Genomic DNA, 18,900 nt, shown 5'->3' with positions numbered 1-18,900 from the left:
ATTTTAGTATAGTTCCATGCCCCTACAAATACAAGCCTGAATCAGAATGAATCTGCATAAAGGGTGTTGTATTACTGAAGATGACATAAAATATGGATTTCTATAAACACAAGTTTTGATCTGATTTAACCCCTCCTCTCTAAAATTCATATATAATAATCAAAATGGTAGGTGAGGAGGAAAACCTGAGCACTGAATATTTTACTGTCGACATGCATATATCTTAAAACAAGGAAGTTAGTATATGGGATTCTAGCATTTGTATTTCATAACAGGATTCTTCTTATGTAAATATTGGTTTCTTTAATGCATACAGTCCCATTATTTTTTAAACCTTCTAATTCACCAGTGTCTGGTAGCATGACATATCTCTTTTTGGAGGCAGCAGGGAAAATGTGCTGAGAATTTGAACCCTGGGAAGAAGTTGCTCCTTAGTGAATATCACCACAGTCATACTGCTCTAGCATTGTATTAACTGTCTGCTGCAGAACAAGAGCAGTTCTCTTTAGTTTATAAAAATATTTTTCTAGGATCTAATCTTGATCTTCCCAAGAAAAATGGATATAGAGAATAGGGGTGGCTCAAACTGGTTATGTGAACCAGTTCCTGCAGTGTCTGTTAACAGGCAATGATCTGGAGAGATTTGCAGACTTACTTGGAGATTCCAAACCATTCTTAAACTTCCCCAATCCATAGTCCCAAAGATTTGGGATTCTTCCAGAATATCTCAGGAGACTATAGAGTTTGTGTCTGATCCTCCTACCAGAACTAATAGCCAACTAGACTTGTGATTTTGTCTGACTTGTATCCACCTCTGTCTCCAATATTTGGCTGGATCTTACTTCAAGATCCTATAATAGATGGTGGAAGGGTGGCCTGTACCAGGAGATGCCCCCATCTCATGTGTTGGGAACAGTGCCCAGTTGGAACATGGAAGACTGACTAAAGGGCCAGGAGAGCAGCATGGATGGGGACAAGCCTCATTTCTCCTCTGTCGAGACCAGAGCTCGGCCCTCTCAAACCCTGGAGTGAAATAGTGTTTAACACATGGGAAGTTAAGACCTGCATCTGTATTCAAATTTTGCAGTTAATATCAGTCTCTTTGTAAGAAACACTTTGGCATGTTTGATGGTGAAGTTAATCCTTTGGCTTGATGTTTGCACAAAACTACTTTATCACCCTTGTTCTCCCTGCAAACCTCCTTCTCACTAGTCAGTGTTCTCCCACTAATGGTTCAATTTTGGAACACAAATTTGTCAGAATAATATTTATGATTAGCTAGTTTGATGGATTTTCTCAATTAAATGACAAATGATCCAAGATTTATATTTTTTCATTAGTTAATAAGGTTTAGAGATGACTAAATAACATTTGCCAGTTTAATATTATTTCCATCAACTGTTCAATAAATTATTTTCCAACATCTTTCCATGATTCATTCACCCTTATTTGGAAACTTTTTTCCCCACACATATGGCCACAGAACCTCAGTGCTGTGGAAAAAGTCTATTGAAAGACATGTTGGTATGTACCTATTCAATTCAAAGTGCCACAGAACATAAAGCCAACCTGATTCAACCTTCATTTCCTGAAGTATTGTTTCTTATTTATTTAACACATGCTCACAAAACCAGAAGGAGACAAGGGATGCCTGTTTTCCTTTCATCTTCATTTTTCTCCTGCACTGGTAGGACCTAAACAGTGGCTGAATGCCTTTTTTTTTCCAGCTGGGGAGAAATGTAGCATATGGTCAACTCATGAAGTTCTGGAAATGCATCCTTGGCACCATGTTACAAAGTGATTTTAGACATGTGTAAATAGTTTTTTCTACTCTGGAGATTAAGGATCAGATGCTGTTCTTTGGAAATAGAAATAGACATATAATGATTGAACTGAAAAAACAGGCTTATCTGTGCCTGCTGTAAGAGCAGGAGAACTTTGCTTTTTAACAAGTATATGTCTCAATATGGGGTTTATTCTCAAGGGAAGTGGAGAATTGTACAACATTTGGGGCTGCATTTACTGATTTCTTTTTATTGTTCTAGATGATAGATATTGCTTCCTCTTTCCCCCTGCCCTCCCCTTAGAAAGGAATTTGGATCTCAAATTATAGTAAGGAAAGCAAATGAAAACTTGGCTGACTGAAGATCAGCATCTTAATCTGTTATCAGGAGAGGTATGGCTAGGTATGTGACCTCATCAACCCTCATACTCTTGGAAGGAAATAGATGAGAGCTTGAAGACATTTGCTTTTTCAGATAATCACCCTTTGTATCCAGGTGCTTGAATATGCATTTGGATGCTGAACTTTTGGCACCCAAGTATGAGATGTTGGCCTGGCCTGTCATTCTAACTAATAATTTCTCCAAAGTAACCTGATGTTTTTGTTCAAAGACCCCAAAACATCTAGAGTGATACTTGCACATTTATTTGTACCTGTTATTAGTTTAATGAAAAGTAAATTCTTTAGCATGCTTATTCAACAATACATAGATTTTCTTGGGCTAGACACTTACCCTCTCTGTACCTCACTTTCTTTCTCTATAAAATAGGGATGATAGTTCTCTTCTTTTTCACAGGGTAGAGCAGCCTCTGTGTAAAGAAAGTGTTATATAAAGTGCCATGTATTATCATTAATACATTACTATTAGACAAGGAGATGGGCAGAATTAAAAAAAAAACCCTTTTTAATTTCATAAATTTTATAGACATTGGGGCTGGAAGGGAACTCGGAAGATCATCGAGTCCAGCCCCCTGCCTGAAGGGCAGGAAGTCAGCTGGGGTCATAGGATCCCAGCAATATATGCATCCAATTTTCTCTTGAAGGTGTTCAATGTAGGTGCTTGAACCATCTCTGATGGCAGAGATTCCAGACCTTGGGGGCTCGGACAGTGAAGAAATTCTTCCTTATGTCCAGCCTGAAACGGTCTTGCAGGAGTTTATAACCATTCAACCTTGTCATCCCTTGGGGCGCTTTGGTGAACAAATGTTCCCCCAGATCCTGGTGGTCACCCCTGATAAACTTACAGGTGGCCATCAGGTCACCCCTGAGCCTGCGCTTTTCCAAGCTAAAGAGCCCCATGGCTCTCGCCTATCGTCGTAAGGTCTGTTTTCCTGACCTCTGATCATGCGCGTGGCTTTTCTCTGGACTCTCTCAAGCTTCTCCACATCCTTTTTGAATTGTGGAGCCCAAAACTGAACACAGTACTCCAGATGCGGCCTCACCAAGGTCGAGTACAAGGGGAGAATGACGTCCCGGGATTTGCTTGAGAAGCATCTATGGATGCAAGCCAGCGTTTTGGTCACTTTACTAGCCGCAGCATTGCACTGAAGGCTCATATTCATCTTGCAGTCAGTGATGACCCCCAAGTCTCTTTCTTGCATAGTGCTAGCCAGTGTAACGCTGCCGAGCCTGTAAGGATGCTGCAGGTTTTTCCTCTCAAGGTGGGAGGAAATTCAGTTTCTAGAATCTCTGATACATGTCATTTAAGCTACACAGAAGTTGGGAGCTGTGCCAAAGGATGACCTGAATGTTTAGTCCACCATGGATTATCCTAGACAGTATTCACTAAACATGTCACACAGCACAGTTGTGGGACAAGTATTGATAATGGACACACCATTCTATGCTCCATTGTTTTGTAACCCTAAGCTATAAAAGGCATTGAAAGACTGAGGATAGAAATAGACGCTGCCAAATGAAGTAGTTCAGCTGTCCTGGGATATGTCCCAGGACAGCTGATTCTGTGATTTGCTTCATTGGGTGAAATGCACATGGCCCTTTGATCTTGTGGGACAATGAGCAATGTGTCCTCCTGGGGCTTGAGGGGCCTTGTCCTGTGTGCCCTGGGAATTCCCATGACGGATCAGGCCCCTGAAGCCTTGGGGCACCTTTGCATCTTTCCTCTCTAACAGAGACATGGTCTAGAGAGCCTCAGGTACGGATTTATATTTTATTTATAAAAATAAAAATGTTTTTGGCCACACAAAAATGACAAAAGGTGATGTTTGTTTCCACCTTTAGATACTCCCTTTTCTGCCCCCTCTGTGCTGCTGTAGGAGTTTACAGGGGCTGTAAAAAAACAACTTCAGAGGAATTCCTCTTGGTTATCAAGAAGTTATCCTACAACCCTGCGAGCTTTGGCATAGGGACACGAAGGGAAGGGCTTGTACCAATATGCCTGAGGGCATTCTGAGTTTTGAAGCCACTCGTAGGGCAGCCACTCATCTGCTCTGATGCTTAAGTTATACTGAGGGCTGCATTAGCTCCTAGGGTAGCGTGTAATCATGAAGATGCAAAGCAGGTTTACAAACACTTTTGGCCTTACTTATCAGTTGTTCATCAGTGTAATCCTTCTCTTCCTCCTCCTCCTCCTCTTCCTATTGCATACCAGAGTTGTGAATTTTGTGCTGCACCTCAGTCTTTTTTCATACAGAAGTCTAACATACATTATTGCTTCCTACAACAAATTATTTTCATAGATTCATAGACATTAAGGGACCTCGGAAGATCATCAAATCCAGCCCCCTGCCCCAGGGGCAGGAAGTCAGCTAGGGTCAAAGGAACCCAGCAAGATAAGCGTCCAACGTTTCTTAAAAGAGTTCAGAGTAGGTGCTTGCACCACCTTTGGAGGGAGTCTATTCCAGACCTTGGGTGCTTGGGCAGTAAAGAAGTTTTTCCTTATTTTCTTTGTTGTTCCCCCAAACACCGAATTAGAACCAGGAGTACAGCACACCTGACCTTTTACAGAGCAGGTTATGCAATAGTGGTAACTACTTATTGTTGCAAATGTCAGCATGTCAACGAAGTGAGAGGCATTACCACAGCTTCTTGATTTTCAGCTTCAGTCAGTCAATTATCTGCCACGATGCTCGTGGTAGACTGTGAAGTGCCACTGTGGGAAACATAGGCCATCTGATACTTGATTCATATGTGCAAAAAGATGTGTAAATTGGTACCAATGGACTCCTGTCCACTTTATCACTCAAGCTTAGCAGTTTGGAGTATGAACATAAAAAATCTGCTGGTTTTGTGTTCCTACAATACCCAGTACAGGCTATAATTTTCTCCTTGTCACTGTGCCCTGCAGGCAGCAGACACATTTGCTCAAGTATCCAGATTTCCTGATCCACTGCATTGCTCTTTTGTATGCCGTACAGGATATTACTCTTACTTTTGAGACTATTCTGCAGACTACTGAGGCAGACCCTCAGCTGTTGTAAGTTGTCATAGCTCTGCTGAAATCCATAGAACTATGACAATACACACTAGCTGAGGATGGGTTGCACTGTATGTACCAAATGTTGGGTAGTTCTGAATTAAGAGAAAAGTGTTTGGAGTAGATATGTAGATCCTTGGTTTAAGACCAGCCTCTTGGGCTTTGATTTGTATGTAAGAACAAGGGCTCATTCTTACATTATGCCTATGCTGTAGTCATTGTGTGGGTCTGAAGTATTATCTGGTGCAAGAGGTCAGCATAGGAGGCAAAATTAATCTTGGAGCCTGGATAAATACAGGAAGCTAGCTTCCCCATAGCTTAGTGTTGCCATGATAACTCTTTTGCTAGTTCCTTGGCTAGTTAGTTTTATGTAGGTCAAATATATCTACATGAGATACAGTCATATCTTTCTAAAATAGTCATACTTTTGGAGGTTTGTTTACCTAACTCTGACGGATATACAGTGTAATTTATTTCATGGTTAGCTGTAAAATGTGTCCTTACATGTGTGCATTAACACAATCTCTGGAAGGGCACAGACACTTTTCTTGTCATCTGTGTACAAAATTGTGAGCAAAGACTCCCATCCACTTTGCTGGGCTTTGAATTAGCATTTTCATGTGTATTGTGTTTTTTATTTTTGTTGTATTTGATACAATTTGGGTGGCTTGTAAATAATACATTTCAACCCTGAAAAATGCAAGTTGTTTAATTGCACTAAGCTCCCAAGTGTATTATTTGCTATTGGGACAGAGCTATTTTTTCCAAATGCCATTAGTCTCCAAAGTCATGGATTATTATTCTTCTAAATTCTATTTTTCCTAAAGAGCAAAAAAACAATCATAGTTCCTTCACTCACACAAGCTTATATTAAACTTCAAAACTGAGAGGCTATTACAGATCTTGATTGCTTTTCAGAACTAAGGGAGTGTGTAAAATGTTGGTTATTTTTTCCCTGAGGATCCTAATTAATTATACAAACGTTAATGAAAACAGAAGAGTAAGAAGTGTGTGTAAGTGCTGTATCCTCCTATGCTTTTCCTTCCAAATTTTGAAAGAGTCTCCAATTAGTCATTGAATATATCTTATTATGCCAGCATCATTTTTGTTTTGTTTTGCTTCATGCCTTTAAGATTAACTTTCTTCTGAGTTATTGTAGCATACTAAAATGAGGGCCTTTATAATGTATCTCTGAGTGGCTGGGAGTGGATCATTGGTTTGTGTGGATGTGTGTAGGTGGAAAAATAACTCTTTTACCCTTTCACAAGATCGATGCCAGCTTCTAGGTTTTATTTTTTATTTCTTGGGGGGTGAAAGGGGATGTTGATGCTGCTTTGGAGTGCAGAGTAGAACAAATGTGTTTGTACAATAGGTTTTGAAGTACGGGAACTGAGAAACAAGACTCTGTTTCAACATTAGCCTATAAACAGAAGGTCTGTTCCAGGAAAACAGGAAAGGTTTACCATTAAATCACCCATATTTTAAGGACTTTAATGGAATGTAATTAATGGACTAGTAGAAAAACTAAGCCTTGTGACATAGACTGTTTTACCATGAAGTGAGAACAAAACAAGTTCCCTTTAATCCACCTAACTTCTCTTAATGCTAATTCTAATAATCTTCAAAGCAAGGGCAAGAGAAAATGATAGGCATAGCGTCTTGGCATTAACCCTTTCCAATGTAATACCTAAGAGAATTTACAACAGAGCTGCTTGTGGAATATAACATTAAATATTTTTTCAAAGTTTATTACTCTTTGAATCCAGGAGAGTTTTGCTTTAGCCGTGGGGCTGTGTGCCTTTGTTTGCATGACACATTCCCTTTGTGTTTATTAACATACTGTTAAGCTATATTCCCAGCATGAGCAGATGTCCTTTCAGTCTGCTGACTACAGGACCTGGTCTGAGCATGCTCATTCAGCAGATATAATCACTGGAACTAAACCGACTTCTCATAGAGAATGTGACTCCACTCACAGCAAGAGAGCAAATAGGAAATGACTTGGGGCGAGTCTTGCTAAGCTGTAAAATGAATTAGACACACTCCTAAACAGAATCTGAAAACATTACATTCAGTGAAGAAGGAGAAAAGGTTAGAACGAAAGGTTGCTTACCATTCCCACTTGGGAACTGAAACATACTTATGGATGCATTATACCTTTCTGTGATTTGAAGTTTGTCTTTCAGCTCTGAAAGGGAATCAGTCCACTGAGCAAGCATTTCTTTTATATATATAATACAACATTTCATATCTATCTATCTATCTATCTATCTATCTATCTATATATAGAGAGAGAGAGACAGAGAAAGGGAGACTTAAGGAAGCAGTTGTGTTGGAGGTAAATTTCTCCATGTTACTATGAAACACACATTTTGGAAGTAAATTGTGAAAATTACTGTGACCTTTGAGGTACAATCCTTTACAATATGCAGCAAAAAATTGGGCAGCTAGGCTTACATCAGGCTTACAGGAACATAAATTGCCACAATTGAACTGCAAGCTTTATGTTCTTAAATCGCATCATTATTTTTCGGGCTACTGGAAGGGAAGCTAGAAAATAGCAGATTCCATCCATCTCAGGAAATAATAACAGTCTTACTGATTGCCTTCAGTATTTTGCTGCAGAGTATTAGGTCATTTTTAACCCTCTCATTTTAAAGAAAACTTCACATCTACTATTCAAGATAAATCACAACGTCAACATTTTATTTGGCAGAGGGATGAACATCTTATGTTCACTCATTTTGGTCTATACTGTAATGCTCAGGGTGATAAAAACTTTGTGTAAATTGATGGCGTTGATAGAGCTATGTTGATCTATACCAGTTGAAGATCTAGTCCCAAAAGTTCAGTGTCACACAAAAGAAAATATGTCATCAGATTAAAATGAAAATTAGACAACTATTAATAAGAGAACCAGAAAAACAGATGTAGTAAAACAAACAAAACAGGAGTGAAAACCCCATCATGGGATTAAAGAGACTTATAAAAACAGACTTGACATCTTAATACAGTTATAGAAACTGGAAAAAACCCCAGATGCCCACACAGGAGCAGCTCTATCTAAGTAATGATCCAAGGTAATATTTATTTCATAAATGACCCTAGTAATATATATGAAACTAGGAACTATATATAGTGAAAAATCATTTACTTTTATTTGTCTTTTTTGATCCCTGCAGAATCAAATACATAGAGTATTTGCCCAATGTAGAGTTGTAACATGAAACCCTTTAAATCAGGAGTGGGCAAAATATGCCCTGTGCGCCATATCTGGCCTACCAATTAATCCTATTCAGCCAGCTGGCTACCGCCAGGAGTCTGAGGAGTAAGGGCTGTGCCCTGTACTGCTCAGTTCTGCTGTGCGTGGGGCTGCACACAGGGCACCTGCCCACTGCCACGAGCCACTGCTGCCATGGCACTGTTGGCCATGGGGGGAGCTTGGCCTGGGGCAGCCATCCCCAACTTTCCTGATGTGGTGTGGCAGTGACAGCCTCCTTTGCAGTGGGTGGATGGGTGGGATGGCTACTCATCAGGCTGCATTGCATGGACCTGGCTGCTGGTGGCCACAGTACCAGAACTGTGCAGTGCCAACAGGAAGCTGGGGTGGAGGGGGTGAATGTGGAGGGGGTGGAGGAGTTTTCATGCTGCATTGCCTGGCCCATTTCAGACAGCAGCAAAGGAGAGTGTCTTGGGGCACAGCCGTTCCTCCTCAGGCTTCTGACAGTGGCTGGCAGGCTAGATAGGAACAATTGCCCTCCCCTGCCCTCACCGCCTCACAGCTCACCCAAACTCCTTAAGCAGCCCTCCAGCCCAAATTACTACCCAATCCTGCTTTATGTGGAACTTAATTGGTCATTCAACAAAAGGATGGATTTCACCAAGAGGTGGAATGAGCAATTTTGGCACTCTGGGCAAAGAGGCTATCAAGTGCCAGAGAGTAGGATGGGGGGAAGAGGGAGGAGTGGCAGGGCTGTGGGTAGCCCCTCCAATTTAGAGGTCCCTGGTGCCTTACCATGCCCTCACCCTATGGTACTCATTTCACCCTTACAGCTTATTCAAAACCCCCACTGATTTGAATTGTACCTTATCTGGCATGTGCCTTGTTAACTTAGTGAAAATTTTTATGAGTTGGGAGGTTCAAGACCCATATCAATAGCTTGCCATATTAGTAGGAAGTGATAAACAAAAATTATATATACAGCAAGGATGAACTATATTTCCTGGAAAAGAAGTTACTGAACGCTTAAGTCTAATGATAAGGGACCACATCCTCAAGTCTCATACGTTAGCTTTGTGCTGCTCCAGTAGTTCAAAGCAGCTTTAAACTGAGCTTAAGTTTCTGGAGTGGGATGATTTTTGTGTAAATGAAGACTCTGCTGTTGTACAGCAATTGCAGGATGTGTCAGTGAGATGATCAAATCTCTGGTGATTCCTGAAAGTGGTTTCAAGTCACCTTTGTCCTGTCATCCTCTTGAACTGAAGTGAGCACAGCTTAAATGCTTCCTGGTATATGGGCCAAAGTTTGTTTGTCTGTTTCTTTCAAAAAGGCCACTGCCAGGAGTGTCTTCCCAGAGAGCTTCTCTCCGTTTTGTAAGCCTTTCTCTTGTTTTGATTTCCCTCCCCCAGACAGTCTGATCCTTTCCCACTGTAGTTCCCCACTTTTCATTACTCTTCTCTGCCTTTTTCCCCCCTTTCCCAGCCCTTTCTCCTGCAGTCACCCTCTCCCCCTCCCATCCCTCAGGGGTTTTTTGTTGTTGATGTTTTTCCCCCGCCCTCTCCCTGCAGCTTTTTGCTGTTTATTGTTTTCCTTTCCCTGCCCCTCTGGACGGGAGCTTTGGTCTCTGGCTTCATGCCTCTCCCTCCATTGGAGTGGAGGAGTGTGCTGCTGCCGTGGGGGCACTCATAGGCTGTCCTTTATGCCGCCTGGGTGAGGTCAGTCCCCATCATCTTCCTCAGCTCCCCTGCTTTAATGAATAAGGTTGTGGTGTCAGGGGTGTTTTTTGCCTTGCTGTGCCTCTAGACACACCGGCCGTTTGTATGGTAGCCTCAAACGTGCCTCCATTTCTCTTGGACGAGGACCTCACTAACCGCATGTGCCCTTATGGCATGGTTACAGGCCCAGTTTGTAGACTGCTGCTTGTCAGCAAGATCCCTGAGCTCTGGCACATCCTGTATTTTAAAAGGTAGCTGTTCATGCTGCTTAACAGGGTGGGTCGGGGTTTCCCTCAGTCCATGTCCTTCATGATTGACGGGCAGCGGTACGAGGTCTACTTTACCATTAGGGACACCTCATGTTTTTGCTCTAGTAGCAGGTCCCACCTGGTTACCCAGTGCCCAAAGAAGAAGCCGGCCACAACAGAGCTTCCTGTGGCTGCGCCTGATGCTGGCTCATGCACCTCTGGCGCGGCAGCTCTGTTGGATGGTGGGGAAGGGCCTTCCTCTCAGTCACCCCACTTTTCATCAGAATCAGCTGGCTCTGTGCCAGTGGACCTGCCTCTCCCCTTTCCTCAGGGGAGGATTTGGCCCCTACTGCTGGGAAGGGCAAGTCCCAGAAAAAGGGGTCTTCTAAAAAGGCCTCCTTATACCCTCAAGACCTCCCCACCACTTCAAGGGGAAGTGAGGTTATTGAGCAGGGGCCCCCCTCTCTGCCTGCCTCCTCGGCATCCCTCCCAGAACCTGTAGTGGTCAGGGGTGAGCTGGGGGTAGGGGATGTGGGGGGAGGGCCATCAGGAAGTCCAATAGCCCTCCCCCTACTTCTCAGGTCCTTCAACCTGATGAGATTGATATGGAGGTTGGACTTTGTGGAAGCTGCAAGCAGCTCTGGGAGCAAGAGTGCCCGACCCAGGAGAGCACCCCACCCAAGAGATCAGGGACTGATGTCACCCCCCAAGACCCTTCAGGCAGTCCTGCTCCCACAGGGCCTGATGCTGAGGATCCTGGTGAGGGGTCAAGTGCTCCCCCCGGGGGTCAATGGCTCTCGGTGCCTGACATATACAGCTCCCCCTCCTTGGAGTCAGACTTTGATTCTGCCTCTGAGGATGAGTTGTGAGAAGTCCTCCCTCAGGGAGTAGTGCCCCTTGATCCAGCTAAGATGCGCCCCTCAAAAGGGAGCATCCCCACCCCGGAGGCGGAATCTGTTCCTGCTTCTGAGGAACCTCCCTGTGTTGGCTACTCTGTTGAACACCTCATAGAGTTTCTAGACCAGACCAAGCACTACTGGAGGTTTGCGCAGTACATATGTAAATAGTTCCCAGACCCTGAGACATTTGTGGTGTCTGCTAAAACTGCATCAGCGGCGCTGCAGTCCATTCTAGAAATGCAGCATTATAGCTTTCTCCTTAGCAAGCTTGCAGGTGATGTTGAGTGCTTGTTACGAGAAGTGCCAGCTGGGAAGTTGTAGGCCCGTTCTTTCCCTGTTCTGCATGTTTTCTCCTCTCTGTTGGCTCTCCCTCTGTGTTTTTGGCCTTGCCTGTTCCTCCTTCTATGCCTTCATACATCGCTTTCACAACTTTTGGCTCTCTTAATGCCAATGGCTGCAGAGACCCTGTGAAGTGGACAACACTCTTTGATTTCCTGCACCAGAAAAGCCTTTCTGCAGGAAACACTCACTGATGCAGCCAATCAAGCTCACTGGCATGCCGCCTAGAAGGGTCGCAGTTTTTTCAGTCATGGCACCTCCCTCAGTGCAGGGGTCACAATCCTTCTGTCACCACAGCTGATGCCGGACTCAGGTAGCTCAAGAGGTTGTCCCTGGCTGCCTGCTCACCATTTGCATCCAGTTTGCACAACATTGCCTCCTCCTTATTAATATCTGTGCCCACTGCTGGATGAGAATGGACCGCCTTCTTTGAGACACTGGCTGACATCTTGCAGAGTGCAGCTGATGCTGATGACCTTCTTCTCTTGGGCAGGGACTTGAATTGCACAGTCAATGCATGTCTTGACTGGAATGGGCTCGAACCCCATTCATCCTCACCTTGGAAGCTGTGGACCACTTTGGAGGCAGCGGATCTTGTTGATGTCTGGCGCCATCTCCATGTCAATGCGAGGCAGTATACCTGACTGAAGGCGACCGCTGGTGGGCTCTCCATGGCATGCCTTGACCACCTGTTCATTGCCAGGAACCACCTACCTCTGCTGCGCAACAGCCACATTACCTTTGCAGGGCGATCACATCATAGCCTGGTTTCCTGTGTGCTGAGCTTTCCTGGCAGGACATTTCCAGGCATCCTACTGGTGCCTCAACACTAGTCTCTTGCAGGATGTTCACTTCTGTGACTGCTTTGCTCACTTCTGGCAGACATGGGAGGCTGCAAGAGCCACTTTCCCCTCCTGGAAGCAGTGGTGGGATGTGGAAAAGGTGCAGATTAGAGTTTTCTGTCAGCAGTACATGCAGTTGGCAACAAGCAAGCTTTGCTGCCAGTTTCAAGAGTTGGAGAAGGATGTGGTGCAGCTTGAGGTGGCCCTGTGCGATGCTGGCAGTGATGCGGGGCTGCTCGAGAATCTTAAGCTCTGTAAGAAACATCTGTGGGAGCTGGCAGAGAGTGCAGCCCGGGGTGTAAGGGTCTGTGCCTGCTGCCAAGAACTGGCAGAGACTGATGTCCTGACTCCTTCTTCAGCAGCGAGCTGCATGGAAACAACAAGCTGCACGGAAGGTCATTGACCATCTTAAGACCCTATATGGCCAAACACTCACAGATCCTGTTGAGATCTGATGTCATGCCATCGCCTTCTGCCAGGAACTGTTTGCAGCCAAACTGACTTGCCTAGGGTCTGCTACGTGCTTACATGATGGCCTCCCTAGGCTTTGCTCATCAAAGGATGATGACCATCTTGAGTGAGAACTGTCTTTGGAGGACTCATAGCTGCTGTCAGGAACCTCACCTCGGGCAAAGCCCCTGGCATCAATGGGTTGCCTACCGAGTTTTAGAAGACCTGGCCTCTCCTCGGCCCCTGCCTCCTATGTGTTTTTCATGAGAGTCCAGCTCGTGGACCAGACAATGCCAACCAGCTGTCACCGAGTGGTCCTCACCCTACTGCCTAAGAAAGGAGACCTTGGCTGCATCAAGAACTGGTGACCTGTGTTCCTCTTGTGTGCTGATTATAAGATTCTGGCCAAGGATTTGGCTAACCAGCTGCACACTGTTATGACTTCCATCATTGGCCCTGAGCAGAGCTACTGCATGCTGGATAGGACCATCCAGGACAATCTGTTCCTGCTTCAAGACCTGCTGATGGCTGCAGACCTCTTCAGCCTCAACATTGGGCTCGTCTCCTTGGACCAGGAGAAAGCCTTTGGCCAGGTCAGCCATGACTACCTGTTTTGGGCCCTTGAGGCCTTCAGCTTTGGGACTGTCTTCACCTCTGCCCTCCAGGTCCTGTATTGGGACATTTCGAACACCCTGAAGGTGAATGGCACTCTCTGCACCCCATTCCCAGCCTCTAGGGGCATTCACCAGGGCTGCCATCTGTCAGGAATGTTGTATGCCTTGTCCATTGAGCCCCTACTCCACACCCTGCAGTGGTGCTTGACTAAACTGACTCTTCCATCTGCCTCCATCTCAGCTGCCTGTCGGTCAGGCTAACAGCATATGCAGACGATGTGACTGTCCTCATCAGCACCCAGGGTGACGTCCACTTCCTAAGGGATGTGCGGGCCATTCTCCCAGAGGATGCAGCAGCCACCCTGAAGGAGCACCTCTGAACATGGAGAGCCCTCCCTGCTGGGAATGTCCTGGGTAAGCCCTTTCCACCACTGCCTATTGTCCCAGTTATGGATAGTAACCTGCATGGTGGGCCTGCCTAACTTACGTATGTTGTTTCCATCTCTACAGTTTCAGAGTGGCAGAGAATTTTTCATTTATTTAGCCCCTAAACACCAATGTGAAATAGGATACAATCCCTAATTTACAGCTGTAATGTAAGGCAAATGGGAACTGAGTGTTTAGTGGTTAGGTTCAAGAATATATCCTCTTTAAGTACCTTAAAGTCAGGTGCTGCAATGACTTATTTTTTAGTGTTTGACCCACTTTGTAGAGTCAGTGTGTGGAGTGGATTAGGTTCCTCAGAACAGGATCCAAAACAGCTAGCATGCTGAGGAAGGAAATCAGCCGTGAGTCTTAAAGCTGGCCAAATCGAGAATTTAGAAGCATCAGGGCTACAGGAAGGTACCTCTGCCCACTTGAGATTCATAGCTTGGAATCCCTTTTTTGAATTTAGGCTCATTCTTTCTTTCTGGAATTTTAAAAAATACATCTGGATGAGGTGGCACTCTTTCTTTTACACTAACTCAGTGGTTAGGACACTCACTCAGGTAGTGGCAGACCCAGGTTCAGCTCCTTCTCCTTTTACCTGAGGAGTTTAAACCCACACTTTGAAACTTCTGAAAATATGTCCTTGCCACCAAACTACATGCTGTTCTCAGTGTGTGTGTGTATGTGTATGTGTGTGTGGAACACTCTTAATCTATCCTACTGAAACTATGCCACTGTCAAGAACATAATTTAAAGATTTCTCAAGCAAGAGGGGCAGGAAAGGAGAGATAAAGAGAGGAGATGTGTGCACCCGGAGCCTAGTAACTAATGCACGTCCTTAGGAGAGGGGGATAACTGTATCATGGTCCCTGCTCCAAGAACTGTTCATGCATTTTACCCAACAACTGCTTAATATAAAATACTGAAATTCTCTCAGGAGTATGTATCCTCCCTGCTAGGTGTCTGTCTTGTTCACTAAGCTTCCCAGTTAGATGGAGGTTTTCAAAATCTTGGCTTTGTATTCAAATGTCTAAATTTCACCTAATTCCCTACTCTAAGTGCCTATGTTTTTTTTTCAAACCTGGTGCTAAATGCATATTATACTGTTTCCTTAAGCACCCACTCTTAAGCATGCCCCACCCACCTGGAAATGAGTGGTGGAATTGCTCTAGGGATGCTCTCAAGCAGCTTGAAGGCAGAGGTCTTCAAAGCAGCCTAAGGGAGTAGTGGTGATGCCTAGGGGGTGCATGTGCACCCCCTGAGAGCACTGGTGCCCCCCCCAACAGACGGCACTCCCTGCTTAGGCAATGGGCAGTGCCAGCAGGAGTGCTGGTGCCCTTCCTGTGAGCACTGGCTGGGGAGTGGGGCACCAAGTGAAGTGCTGCTGGCACTTCCGGGAGTGCTGCTGGCAATTGGCCTCAAAAGGACCCCCCTCCCCACCCAGGTCAGCGAGATTGGCTGCGGGAGGGGAGGGGGGGCATGTGCTCTCCCAACTCATGTGGCACCAGTCGTTCATATAAGGGAGTACCCCTGGAGTGATTTTTACAGCTGCATTTCCTGGCTTGGTGCAAGCACACAGGAGAGAGATGGGGAGCCATGCTTGAGAATGAACGTTCCCAGCAACACTGGGGATGTAGTATAGACCTTGCCCAAGGTCATACCTGAAGTCTGTAGGAGAGCATGGAATTGAGATCAGGGCTTCAGGTTACCAGGCTGACACCCTAACCACTTTCTCTTCTAATACCTGATCTGTACACATAGACTTCCATTGACCATCTCTCTCCCTAAATTACAAAAATTATGTTTTATAAGAGAGAACCTCTATTTCTCTCCCAACTTCCCACCATGAAACAATTTTATCTACAGTAAGAAAAGCCTTCCAAAGACAGATTCACTGATTTCTAAAACAGATTGGTGGTTGTCAAAATGGTCTTGCTAAAATTGCGTTTAGTCCTGTCATACCGCAATAAGCTTCAGTTATTTTTCCCATTGGAGATCTTAAAAAGAAAAAATACAAAGTAGATCAAGATGGAATATCAGTATATATACATCAAGTGCTCTTGTTTAACACCTAGTTTCCCAAGTATGTTTACGCTACCAGATTATATTTTGCCATAAAGAACTTTGAGTATGGGATCAAACTAGAATAGCATCAAGCTGGAATACATTGTCTCCTTGTATGCCTCATGGTTACTGACAATAGTTGTCCTGGCCTTAAAAGTATGCAATACAAAATACTTATGAAAGTTATTTTTCAATAGAGAAAATAAGCAAAGATGGTTTGGATGGGGTAAAAATTTAAAGTAATATTTTATTACATTTTTATCTTACTTTCTGTTATTTGCATGCTGGCAGTAACCCTAAAATTATAATAATAAAAAAGATACTTTAGTTTCTGTTCTTTTCTGTTTGCAAAGTCTGAGTTCTTCAGCAGGTTGATGGGAGCTGAAATGAACAACAGGCTTTTTTATTTGTTTGTTTTAACAATAGCAGCATTTTCAATGTGCTTTTTTTCCTTTTTGCCCATTGACACCACACTGACTATTCTGCAGAGCTGGCACAAAACTTTGGTATATTTTTTTAAACTGGAGGTTGTGTGGGTATGTGTATGTGTGGATGGGGGCGTTGTTTGTTTCTCTTTGATTTACTGAAGGATTTTGAAGTGCTGCTTCAGTCTGAAAATGACTGAAAATTCACCACAAGATCCCTTGCTTTCTTGCAATAATTTACATATCAGACATGTTTGCTATTCAAGCAACACACGTGTGTGTGCGCGCGTGTGCGCGCGCGCACACGCACACACACACACACACACTTTTTTTTGCCAGCTCATAACCTAACCTTGGGATCTAAGATTCAAGCTGGTTGCTTCTTTTCTTTTAGGCATTGACAATAGGAATAAAGATTGTGCAGATCAATCCATGCCCACAGATAACAAACCAGTTATCTAAAGGTATAACTAGATGACTACATTTTATCAGAGAAATAAATATAGTCCTACTCACTCACCCATTTTTAGGTTGAGATGCATTACACATGTAGTCTGGTATAATCTGCCTTTGTACAAATGTAAATGCAGAGGAGACACACGAAGTAAACTATACTAGTGCAATTTGTTCTACTCTGGGGTAAAGGCGTACCTTAAAAAGTCAGGAGTGTAAGTATATTGGTCCACAGTTCTAGTCATGTTTATCCTGGGGTGTTTGCCTAGTGCCAACTGGCTTCCCCACCACCAAATACAGATACTGTAATAGCACCTACTGTGGGCAGCTTCCTCAGGGAAGGCGGACATCTATATACTCTGGGCACTGAAGAAACTTGTATTAGGGCACTTTTACATGTGCTCCGGGGGGGTGATGTTATAATTAGAGTGATTCTGAGAATGCTTTAATTAAAGTGCCACCATGTCGCCTGTATCAGTGTCCCTGCACTTAAAAATGGTGGTGGGAGTGTTAAACTAAAGATTATTTGACGAGTGGCAGTGGTAAACTGAAGATTGTTTGAGTGTTAAACTAAATGGCGGTGGGAGTGTTAAACTAAAGATTGTGTGATGAGTTTTAGTTCAAGCACCCCAGCTACCATTTTTAAGCACAGGGACGCTGATACATGACTTGCGGGGGGTTGCTGGAGCACAGCAATTGCCATGTTCCAGCAGACTTAATTCATCGAGTCTGCTCCAACACACTGGAATTCCAGCATGCAGGAGCAGCCTCAGCGCTCCTGCGTAGGCGCCCTTAGTGTCCAAACCAATATAAGTTACAGTTTGTAAATGTGTCATGTGTCATTTGTGACATTAAAATTAGCAGATAGAGAGTTTACATTGAAAGTCACCAGGATGTAGGCTGCTAAATGCACAGGTCATGTCATAAAAGAGGTCTAGTTTTTAAAAGAGTCTTGAAAGCCATCTCACTATGTTTTGAACTTTTTACGATTAGGCTTTTTTCAATGTGGTTGAAACTGTGGATTGGTATTGTGGATCAATCTATGTGAAGGCTCACTTAGATTCACCTATGAATTTAGCCCTTGGAATCCAGAGCGCCTACCCAATCCAATCATCATGACTCAAAATTTAGTAAAATGTTGTTCTGTGCTAATGTTCCCTTGTTATCACCTGCAGATTGATTACAAGTACTTAGAATATCTTTAATTTTATATTATAATCTCTGTTTGAATATCTGGTCTCTATTTGGATATACAGACATAAAGCATAACTCTGCCAAGAGGCTGTCTCTGATACTAAATTAGCTGTTATTTTAAGGGATTAAATTATCTCTTCATATTCCTTCCCTAATATCAAATGATGTACTATGATTCAGAGGTAGCCATCTTAAACTTCACTCCCACTTTTTAATATTGCTAACCATAACTCGATTCCTATAAAGCAGCTTCCACCAGTCAGATGAAAAGAGGTAAAAATAAAAATTATAATGAATTTAACACTAATGATAGCTTTATACAAAATGAAGGAAATGAGAACTAGATTATTCTGTAAAGGACAGTACAAAATGTCTCTGGAAGCACCAACCCTAAAGCGTATACCGCTAAGAAACGAAAATGTTAAATTATACAGGACAGGATATTTATCTAACTTTGTAGACAGAATTTCTCTCTTGAGAACTGGTTGCCCTGGTGTCAAATACAATCTACCAATTACTCCCTGGCAAGGATAGAGACTATGAAAGTACCTACATCTTTAGTACACTCATCAGTTGAGCCTGGGACTTTGTTGCTTGTTGAAGAAAAGGATTCAGTCAGGCTCCTTAATTGACTTTTTCCAATCACTACCTAGGTTCCAAAAAAATTGTAGAATCTCTATTTTATGCCTTCTTTGGATATCTGGCATCTGTTCAGCAATCCATTTCAGAGCAACTACTTTTATACTACACACATGGCAAGTTTCCATTTTGAAATGAGCCCCTTATTTT

This window comes from Gavialis gangeticus, unplaced genomic scaffold (assembly GCF_001723915.1).
Source record: "Gavialis gangeticus isolate Ggan-Ray unplaced genomic scaffold, GavGan_comp1, whole genome shotgun sequence".
Lineage (NCBI taxonomy): Eukaryota > Metazoa > Chordata > Crocodylia > Gavialidae > Gavialis > Gavialis gangeticus.
Note: the sequence above shows the minus strand (reverse complement) of the source record.